This window comes from Trichechus manatus, unplaced genomic scaffold, assembly GCF_000243295.1.
Source record: "Trichechus manatus latirostris isolate Lorelei unplaced genomic scaffold, TriManLat1.0 scaffold00053, whole genome shotgun sequence".
Taxonomy (NCBI): Eukaryota; Metazoa; Chordata; class Mammalia; order Sirenia; family Trichechidae; genus Trichechus; species Trichechus manatus.
The window spans coordinates 12,903,492-12,913,710 of record NW_004443989.1 but is presented as its reverse complement, the minus strand read 5'-3'; the positions used below and the strand labels follow the sequence as shown (position 1 = coordinate 12,913,710).

At 41.8% G+C, this 10,219-nt stretch overlaps 2 pseudogenes; both read left to right on the top strand.

The window, feature by feature from the left end:
* LOC111820832 (ret finger protein-like 4A) overlaps positions 1-685 on the top strand; it is an 8,511-nt pseudogene extending 7,826 nt beyond the window's left edge.
* An 8,521-nt stretch (positions 686-9,206) lies between these two features.
* On the top strand, positions 9,207-9,952 carry LOC101353487 (ret finger protein-like 4A; annotated as a pseudogene).
* Positions 9,953-10,219: the final 267 nt, after the last annotated feature.

Genomic DNA, 10,219 nt, shown 5'->3' with positions numbered 1-10,219 from the left:
ATATAAAATATAAAAAAAAATTAAAAAAATTAAATAAAAAAAAAAGAAATTGGAGCCCCAGCTGAGAGCTATTTGACGTGTGGGCACAAGGATGCTGAAGTTCCAAGTGGATATGACCTTAGATGTTGACACAGCCAACAATAACCTCATAATTCCCGACGACCTGAGGAGGGTTCAATGTAGTTGTTTCAAACAGAATTGGGAAGATCGTGCCGAGAGATTCAACTCCATGTGTCCTTGGCTACCCTCAGTTCACCTCTGGGCACCATTACTGGGAGGTGGATGTGGGAACAAGCCCAGAATGGGATCTGAGAGTTTGCAAGGAATCAGTTAGTCAGCTAGTTGAGATTCAGCTGTCTTCAGAACATGGCTTCTGGATCATGGGTGTGAGAGATGGAGAGATGTTCGCAGTCAGCACTGTGCTTTTGACTAACCTCTCTGTGAACCTTGGGTTACACCAAGTGGGGATTTTCCAGGATATGGATATGGGAAACGTTTCCTTTTTTGACATTAGCAGTGGAGTCCATATTTTTCCATTCAACAAAATACCTATTGCAGAGTCACTTCACCCATTTTTGCACCTGAAAATCCAGTTAGGGATGACACTCAAGGCTCCCTGAGTTTCTACCCTGTAAAGTATCCAGGAATTGCAAGTTCTCCAGTTTATCCTGAGCAAGGCAATTAACCTTTGCCCACAAAAACACTTACAGAACACTTTTCTGTTTGATATACACATAGTACAAATTTATAGCAGAAAAATATGGAATATTTCATGAATCATGAACCTAATAAGTAGATTAATTAGGAAACATCATTTCATATTTTTGTAGTATTCTTTGTTTACATTTTTTGTTCCATAAACATATCCTGAACTTTCAGTTCAATTTGCAAATGTTTTCTTCTTATTTTCTGTGATGTCAGCTTAGCGTATTATAGAGGTTATAAACTAAATAAACCTTTGGATATTATCCCTTGTTATGGATTGAATTATATCCCTTAAAAATGTGGGTCAGCTTGGCTTGTCTATAATTCCACCAGTGCTTGGTTGTCCACCATTTTGTCATCTGAATGTCACTGTTCTGTGTGTTGTAAATCCTAATCTCTATAATGTTAATAAGGCAGGATTAGAGGCAGTTATGTTAATGAGGCAGGACTCAATCAACAGTAGTAAGTTGTATCTTGAGTCAATTGCTTTTGAGGTATAAAAGAGAGTGAGCAGAGAGCAGTGGGACCTCATGCCACCATGAATGAAATGCTGATGAGTGGAACAAGTCCTTTGGACAGGAGGCCCCTGGACTGAGAGGGTCCTAGACCAGGGAAAAATTGATGACAAGGATATTCCCCCAGAACTGACAGAGAAAATCTCCCCCAGGAGATGGCTCCTGAATTTGGGGTTCTAGCCTCCTACACTGTGAGAGAATAAATTTGTTTGTTAAAGCCATCCACTTGTGGTATTTCTGTTGGAAAAAGGACACATTTTATTCAACATTGTTCAAGATATTCTGTCTACACTGAGGAGGGCATTTTGTCAGTACTTGGATGCAATGTCTAGAAGAAGCCTACACCCAAAAGTCTCACTGGTCTGCACGCCCTCTTTCTTGCCTTGTTCAGTCGTGAAAATCCTGGCCTGTAGCTGCTCCTTTCCTTCCTCTTTCCACTGGATTCCCACTTCCACTGGTCGCTGTTGCTCTTTCCTGATGTTCCCACATGTTGCCAGCAGATCCCTAAGTCTCTGTGTGCTGAAAGGTGTGGCTTCTCCTGTCCTGGTCATGCTCCCAGACGGTCTTGGTTCCTCCAGGTCCCATTTCACTACACTTGGGCAAGTGAGGCCATCCTCCTGGATCAGCTGACCTGTCTGTGGAGTGAGGGTGGTTAAGACCTCACTGCTGTGGCTTGAACATCACCTTACGTGGCTTGTTTACCGTCATCATGGGCACCTGTACTGGACACCATGGGCGGATCTTAAGGGAGGATGGCAAACAGGGCAGGCAGGGCCTGAGAGCCCAGCCAGGGATTCCAAACAGCACTATTGCTTGTCTTCTGAAGGTAGTAGTCACCTCTCACAAAAAAAAAAAAAAAAAAAAAAACTGTGCTGAGGTCAATTCCAACTCATAGCGACCCTATAGGACAGAGTAGGACTGCCCCATGGGGTTTCCAAACAGCAGATGGTAGATTCCAACTGCCAACATTTTGGTAAGCAGCTGAGCTCTTAAACACTGACCCTTCAGGGCTCCATCTCTCGCACAATCCTCTCAAATTCAGCACACTTAGGGTGAAAGAAATGGAGAAGGAAACTCGAATTACAACAGCGAAGGGAGGGGAGCCCACTGCTGCATGCTTGCCTAACTCCACATCTGCTTCTACCTGGCATTAGGATGGAGGGTAAGCAATTCTCACTCAACTGCTCCCGTCTTTCTCTCCTGTGTGGGACATCATCCAGCTCTACCCATTAGATGTAAGAGGTGAGATTTGGGAGCAGGAGTGCAGTCTGGAGGTGGAACTGGGAGGACTTGTGGCTGAATAAGTCCCATAGGGGCAGAAACTAGGAGGAGGGCTTTCTAAATGGTCTCCAAGGGTGGATTCAGAATGAATGCAGCATATGTGTGCTAGAAGTCCTTTTATGATGTGTCCAGTGTCTCAATCGTGGTTGGTGGGGGTGCAGATGGAAAGGTCAGTACTCCATGGCCTGAACCTGGCCAGAAAGAGCTTGAGCTAAGAGCAGAGGTCCTTCACCTCCAGTTCTTTAGGTTGGACCCTTACTTCAGGAAACACATTCAAGCCAGCTTGACTTAGGAATCCCAACTTACTCACCAGTGCCCTCCTTTGTGTCTTTGACTCAGACTCCATCTTCTCATCTCTTAAGAGCTGCAACACACAAGCACCCACCACCCTACCTCTCTGGCCTGTCTCAAGGGTCTCTGCCCATCTAACTCAGCCTGAGTCCATTTCCTCTTTGACTCATCATGCACTCAATTCCAGTACACATCCTCTGTGGCCCAGTGCCTGTCTCTGAGATCTGAGTAGACTGTGTAAGGTAGATGGCTTGAGAACTTGTGTCCTCAAGGGTCTGAGGAGATCAGATTGTCAGTTCACTTGTGCCCAGTGTCACATGCCTGGGAAGAAGCCTGGACACTATGACCTTGGTGGCCAGGACCTGGCACATTCACCACCCACATCCCACTCTACCACCTTGATCCCACATGAATGTCTGGACCCTCCGTTCATGCTTTACCTCCCTTCTTCCATTAGATTCCTTCTTCCACTAGTAGCTGCTTTGGTTCATGATTTTCCTAGATGTTTCCAGGAGAGTCTCAGGTCTCGATGTGCTGAAGGACAGGCCATTTCCTGGGTGGCATCACAGATCAGAAATCCAGATTATGACAATGGTGGTGAGGGCACAGGGACAGCTTGCTAGGCTCCACACCTCCCTTCAACCTGATATTAGGATGGTAGGCAAGCCTTTGTCAGTTAGCTGTTCCTGTGTCTGTGTCTTTCATTGAATACATCCTAATTCTACCTATCTGTGGACAGATCAGATGTGGGAGAGGGGGTGGGGACTCAGTGAGGAGGTGGAACATGGAAAGGTTGTGGCTGATAGGTCCAATGTGGTAGGGATTATGGGGGCATCTAACTAGATGGTCTCCAGGATGGAGTACAGGTGAAGGCAAGGGACGTGTGTTCAAGGAAAATTTGTAATGTATCCAGGGTCTCCACCTCCTATTCTGAGAGGCTGAGAAGAAAGCCAATTTTCCCAGGGCCTGATCCTGGCCAGAGACAGCCTGAGCACAGAAAGGAACCTCTTCAACTCCTGTTTCTTTGGCTAGACCCTTCCTTTCAGAAGCCCATTCAAAGTCGACTTATCTTAGGAATCCCCACTTAATCGCCAGCTCTCTCTCCTGATCTCAACCTCTGACTCAGGTCTCCATTTCTCATGTCTTCAGGCCAATAGTTCTTACTCAGAGGCTGTCTTACTCACAAAGGTGCTTCACCCAAGCAACTCAGACTGAGGCTGTTTCCTCTCCTACTCAACAGGTTTAACTCATGTAAGAGAGAAACCATATATTTGCAATGAATTTGGAAGAGGCCTCAGTTTTCATTCATCATTCAATCAACTTAAGCTAATTCATATCGACCAGAAGCAATATAAATGTCATAAATATGGGAAAACTTTCAGACAATGCTTTAATCTTAATCAGCATGAAGTTTCTCACATGGGAGAAAAACCATATAAATGTCAGCTATGTAGAAAAGCCTTTATACGATATTCTGACCTTAGACTACATGAAAGAACTCACATGAGAAAGTCTGTCTATAATCACTGTGGAAGGGCTTTCAGTGACTATACAAACCTTCAACAACATGAGCACTTTCACAATGGAAAGAAACCATAAATTTCAGTCATGTGCAAAAGCATTTATTCAAAGTTCTCAACTTAGACAACATGAAAGAACTCACACAGGAGAGAAACCCTAGTTCTATATCACTGTGGAAGGGCCTATAGTGACTATTCAAACCTTCAACGACATGAATTCACCTACACTGGAGAGAAACAATATAAATGTCAGCCGTGTGGGAAAGCATTTAGTAAAAGTGCTAGCCTTCAAGAACATGTGAGAAGTCACAATGGAGAGGAACCTATAAACACAATGAATGTGGAGAAGCTTTTAGAACAGCTCCCAAATTTATATATACACGAGAACTCACATAGGGGAGTTACAATATGCCTGTCATTAACTCTCACCTTTATACACACCACAGAACTCACAGGATGTAGATACTCTATTTCTGTAATACATGAGGTAGAGCTTTCACCAGAAATTTCCCATCTTAGCTACCAGAGAATTCACATGGAGATAAATCCTACATTTGTAATAACTGTGGAAGAACCTTCATCTAAAGCTCCAGGATTGAAACACACAAGAAAACTCAGAGTAGGAATAAACCCTTAAAAAGTAAAGAAGGCAAGAAAGGCTTTGTTACATGGGAAGCACCAGATAGTTCATGCTGCCAAAAACTTTCCATGAAATTAATGTGGAAATCCCATTACTCATGGAACAATACTTTGGGGAAATGAAAGGATTACCACATGTACAAAACACTCTCGGTGCAATCAATGAATGAAAGTCTACAGTGATCACTCATTCCTAAGTCAGCATTAAAGATATCACATTGATGAGATATTAATTCTAAAGTCAAAATGGAAAAGACTTCACCTGGAGTTCACATCAGAAAATTCATACTGGGAAAATATTCAACAAAGAATTTTTAGCATGCAATTGAGACAAGAATTCAGACATCTGTGAAATTTTTATTATAAATACATACCATAAGGAAACAGAAAGGTAAAATGATTTTGGAAATTGTGAATTAGTATTTGGTAACAAATAGCAAAAATGAAGCAAACCACTTCAACAGACATGTAGACACTAATTGGAAAATCAAGTACTTTGGTGTATGTCTTACAAAACATCAAACATTATGCTAAGCAATAATGGGCCATTTTTCTTTTAATATTTTAATATTAATATGTGTGATTAAATCTTTCCATGAGGAGGAAAATGTTCTTTGCAGAAGCTTGATTTTGTTCTGCAGACTTCAGACAACAAATAATTTAAGTCCTAGGAATTGCCTATGGCCAGTACAGACTGAGAAGAGTGAATAGAGAGGACTGTTCATGATGCTTCTGAGGAAGTCAAGGTGAGGATTAATGGTCCAGTGCAGATGGGAAGAGTGGGCAGGTTTGTGATGTACTTTGAAGCCTAAGTTGACAAGGAGTGCTGATGGCTTGCTGGTGAAAATGGGGCACAGCATCATACCATCTTGTTGCCTGCAACTGTGAGTCCAAGGTCATTTTCCCACTCAGTGCCTCTGCCCATATGGAATGGTGAAGTAGAGGACTAACTCACACTGTCTCCTTATAGCAGGGTGGGTCGGTGCTTAACTCCCATTGTGCCACCCTGACACCAGGGGAGGGGAAAGAAAAATAAACCACCTTTCCTGCCTCCATGTTGCTCCACTTTGTTGATTCTAGTTGGGGTAGATGATCAGATGCCCAACAACCCCCCCCAAAACATAGAAGAAAAGAAATTGTGGACATGACTTCCAACTAGATCTTTTTGCACTGCTGTGTTCAAAGTCTTTGCTGCTAATGGGTGTGGAGTTTCAGCTTCATAGAGTTCCTCAGTGACCACGCGGTGGGAGAAATCTGTTGCATTTATTAGCCCTGACTTATTCCATCTTGTTCTGTATTGATTTAGAAGGGGGTAAAGTTTCAGCTCCCCATGCAGCCCCCCTGACCCTATGCTAGTTAAAAAAAAAAATGGACTTCCATCTGATTCAGGTGGAAAATGGATGGAAGCTTAGCTGCCTGCTAAGTCATTTAGACACTGTCTGGGCAGTAAAACAAGAGCACTGCCCGACTCCCAGGAAGACAGGAAGATCAGCTCTTTTTGTCCATGTCTGTTGGCTGTTTCAGGCTGTAGGCTTCTGTGTAGGATAAACAGTAGACAATTAGGAAAACCAGGGAAATTGCTGTCTTGTAGTTCCTCAATTCCTTAGAAGATTTCCCTCCTTTTTCCTCCTCCTCAGAATCTTTCTATACTTGTTTGTTGTCTTATAGCCAAAGTTTTTAGTTTTAACAGAGAATATCTAAGAGAAGTAAGGCTACTCCTTCTTGGCTGAAACACAAGTCTGTTCTCAGAATAGAGACTGAGAATTTTCCAACATTGCCTAAAACTTTTTCTTTTTTAAATTATGTTGAAAATATACACAACAAATCAAGCGCAAATTTAACAATTTCTACATCTGTAATTCAATGACATTGATAACATTCTCAATGTTGTCGACAATTCTCAGTCTTTTTCTCAATTAATCCACCATCATTAACATAAACCAATGGCTCTGTCTTAGTTATCTAGTGCTGCTATAACAGAAATACCACAAGTGGATGGCTTTAACAAAGAGAAGTTTATTTCCTCATTGTAAAGTAGGCTAAAAGTTCGAATTCAGGGCGGCAGCTCCAAGGCAAGGCTTTCTCTCTCTGTCGGCCTTCTCATCAATGTTTCCCCGGACTAGGAGCTTCTCCTTGCAGGAACCCCAGGTCCAAAGAATGCGATCTGCTTCCGGCACTGTTTACTTGGTAGTAGGAGGTCCCCCCTCTCTGCTCGATTCCCTTTCTTTTTATCTCTTGTAAGATAAAAGGTGGTTCAGGCCACACCCCAGGGAAACTCCCTTTACATTGGATCAGGGATGTGACCTTAGTAAGGGTGTTACAATCCCACCCTAATCCTCTTTAACATCACAAAATGGAGGACAATCACACAATACTGGAAATCATGACCCAAACAAGTTGGGAGATATTTTTGGGGGACACAATTCAATCCATGACAGGGCATGGATTGAATTATGTCCCCCAAAAATATCTGTCAACTTGGCTAGGTCATGATTCCCAATATTGTATGATCATCTACCATTTTGTAATCTGAGGTGATTTCCTTATGTGTTGTAAATCCTATCACTATGATGTAATAAGATGGATTAGCAGCAGTTATACTGATGAAATCTACAAGATTAGATAGTGTCTTAAGCCAATCTCTTTTGAGATATAAAAGAGAGAAGCAAACAGAGAGACATGGGGACCTCATATGACCAAGAAAGCAGTTCTGGGAGCAGAGATCCTCCTTTGGCCCTGAGGTTCCTTTGCTGAGATGCTCCCAGACCAAGGGAAGACTAATAACAAGGACCTTCCTCCAGAGCCAACAAAGAGAGAAATCCTTCCCCTGGAGCCGATGCCCTGAATTTGGACTTGTAGCCTATTAGATTGCAAGAAAATAAACTTATCTCTGTTAAAGGGTATTTCTGTTATAACAGCGCTTGATAACCAAAACAAGCCCCTAGGCAAAAACCCTTTTCCATATTTGTACCCATTCCAAAGAAAGGTGATCCAACAGAATGCAGAAATTATCTAAAATATCATTAATATCACACACATATAAAATTCTGCCTAAGATCATTGAAAGTTGGTGTAGCAGTATATCTACAGGGAACTGCCAGAAGTTCAAGCCTGATTCAGAAGAGGACATGAACAAGGGATATCATTGCTGATGTCATATGGATCTTGGCTGAAAGCAGCGAATACCAGAAAGATGTTTACCTGTGTTTTATTGTTATTATTAAGTTAATAATATAATAAAGATTATATATACATGCATGCGTATACTTATATACGTACATACATACGTAAACCAAAACAAACCAAACCCATCGTGGAAGTGTTGATTTCGATTCACAGCGACCCTCTAGGACAGAATACGGCTGCCATATAAGCTTCCCAAGACTGTATTCTTTTTGGAATGAGATTGCCACCTCGTTGGAACCTCCAGCCTCCGTGTTAGCAGCCAAGTACTTAACCCTTCTTAATCAAGGGCTTACTCTCTCTCTCTCCCTCTCTAAACCTTAGCAGCCTAGCTCTCAACTACTGGGCCACCAGGGCTCCAAACATATTGTTATTTTTCTGGTGGTGGTGTGCTGTCGAATCAATTAACAAAAAATCACGACCTTGACTGGTCTTGACCTTGAGTATTGGAGATCAGTTTTGGGGTTTATTTACCAGACTACTAAAATAAGATATTTACCATCTGGGGGAAATGCCCTTCAAAAGAAATTACTGTGGTCTGATGAGTGTGATTTCAAAAAAGACTTCTGATATGGTTTTATTTCCTTAACCTAAAGCTGAAGTTTTACCTTTGTGAGCAAGACGTATTTCAAACTAGCTCCATTCATAAGATTAAAATTGATCCCAAATACTTTGTTTTAAAAGTTTCAACTCTAAATCCAAATCAAAAGACATAATATTCAAGATCTAGCCTAGATGGTACTATAGGGATTTTTTCATATTTAAAATAAATCACTCTCAAGAGAAAATTATCTACTTTGCTTATGGTGAGTTCTCTATTCAATAAAAATCACATTTATGTCATAATTTAATCAAATTCTGATTGAATTAAAGAGAGACAAGAGATCAATAGGTAGAAGGAGGGATTGTCTGTATAAAAGCTCTTGTCTGTGGACCTCATTCTGGAACAGACTTCTGGTGGAAGATACTGAAGCCCAGAGTCCAACCTGCTGGAAGACCAAAAGTGGCCACGGCTGAACAATTTAAAAAAGCAAGCATATGTCCTACATGCTGGAGTTATCTTTAAAAACCCATGTACCTGAAATGTGGATATGCCTGCTGGTTTCACTGCTTCAAGTCACTGCAGATGCAGCCTCCTGGAGAGGGTTTATTGTGTCCCTTCTGCCCTATGGTTATTCAGAAGAAAGATACCAGACAGAATTTCCAGCTGCATGAGCTGATTTCCAATATTAAGGAACTGGAGCCCCAGCTGAGAACTATTCTACTATTCTGTGTGTGGACCCAAGGATGCTGAAATTCCAAGCAGATATGACCTTAGATGTCGACACAGCCAACAATAACCTCATAATTTCTGAGGACCTGAGGAGCATGCGATGTGGGTATTTCAAACAGAATCAGGAAGATCGTGCTGAGAGATTGGACTCCATGTGTGTCCTTGGCTCCCCTCAGTTCACCTCTCACCACCATTACTGGGAGGTGGATATGGGAACAAGCCCAGAATGGGATCTGGGCATTTGCAAGGAATCAGTTAGTTGGCAAGCGGAGATTCAGCTGTCTTCAGAACATGGCTTCTGGACCATGGACGTAAGAGATGGAGAGACGTTCGCAGCCAGCACTGTCCCTTTCACTAACCTCTGTGTAAACCCTAGTTTACACCAAATGGGGATTTTCCAGGATATAGATATGGGAAACATTTCCTTTTTTGACATTAGCTATGGATCCCATATCTTTACATTCACCAAAATACCTACTGCAGAGCCACTTTGTCCATTTTTGGCTCCTGAAAATCTAATTTTGATGACACTCAAGGCTTCCTGAGTTTCTGCCTTGTAAAGTGTCGGGGCACTGCAAGTTCTCCAGTTTATCCTGAGCAAGGCAATTGACCTTTTCCCACAAAAACACTTACAGAACACTTATCAGTTTGATATACACATAGTACAAATTTATAGCAGAAAAATATGAGATATTTCATGAATCATGAACATAAATTAAGTAGATTATTTAGGAAAAATCCTTTAATATAGTAAGTATTCTTGTTGTATTCTTTGGGCTTTATGTTTACATTTTTGTTCCATAAATATATCC